At 56.8% G+C, this 636-nt stretch overlaps 1 protein-coding gene across 1 annotated transcript in view; it reads left to right on the top strand.

The window, feature by feature from the left end:
* LOC109935143 (von Willebrand factor A domain-containing protein 5A) overlaps window positions 1-636 on the top strand; it is a gene marked incomplete at its 5' end in the record, with an annotated part of 19,906 nt that overhangs the window by 2,060 nt on the left and 17,210 nt on the right. The window lies entirely within an intron of this gene.

Here is a 636-nt window from a genome sequence, read left to right on the forward strand (position 1 = left end):
TCCGGATCCGACGCATCATCCTCCGACACTTCTGCCATGTGCAATCCGACCCCATCACCAAAGACATTTTTCCCTCCCCACCCTTATCTGCTTTCCGGAGGGACCACTCTCTCTGGGACTCCCTTGTCAGCTCCACACTCCCCTCCAGCCCCACCACACCTGGCACTTTTCCCTGCAACCGCAGGAAGTGCTACACCTGCCCCCATACCTCCTCCCTCACCCCCATCCCAGGCCCCAAGACGACTTTCCACATCAAGCAGATGTTCACCTGCACATCTGCTAATGTGGTATACTGTGTCCGCTGTTCCCGTTGTGGCCTCCTCTACGTCGGGAATATCAAATGGAGGCTCGGGGACCGCTTTGCAGAACACCTATGCTCGGTTCACACTAAACAACTGCACCGCCCACTCGCGAACCATTTCAACTCCCCCTCCCATTCCTCAGATGACATGTCCATCCTGGGCCTCCTGCAGTGCCACAACGATGCCACCCGAAGGTTGCAGGAACAGTAACTCATATTCCGCTTGGGAACCCTGCAGCCCAATGGTATCAATGTGGACTTCACAAGCTTCAAAATCTCCCCTCCCCCTACCGCTCCCAAAACCAGCCCAGCTCGTCCCCGCCTCCCTAACCTGT

The sequence above is a fragment of the Rhincodon typus genome, chromosome 42 (assembly GCF_021869965.1).
Source record: "Rhincodon typus isolate 14 chromosome 42, sRhiTyp1.1, whole genome shotgun sequence".
In the NCBI taxonomy this organism is placed as follows: domain Eukaryota; kingdom Metazoa; phylum Chordata; class Chondrichthyes; order Orectolobiformes; family Rhincodontidae; genus Rhincodon; species Rhincodon typus.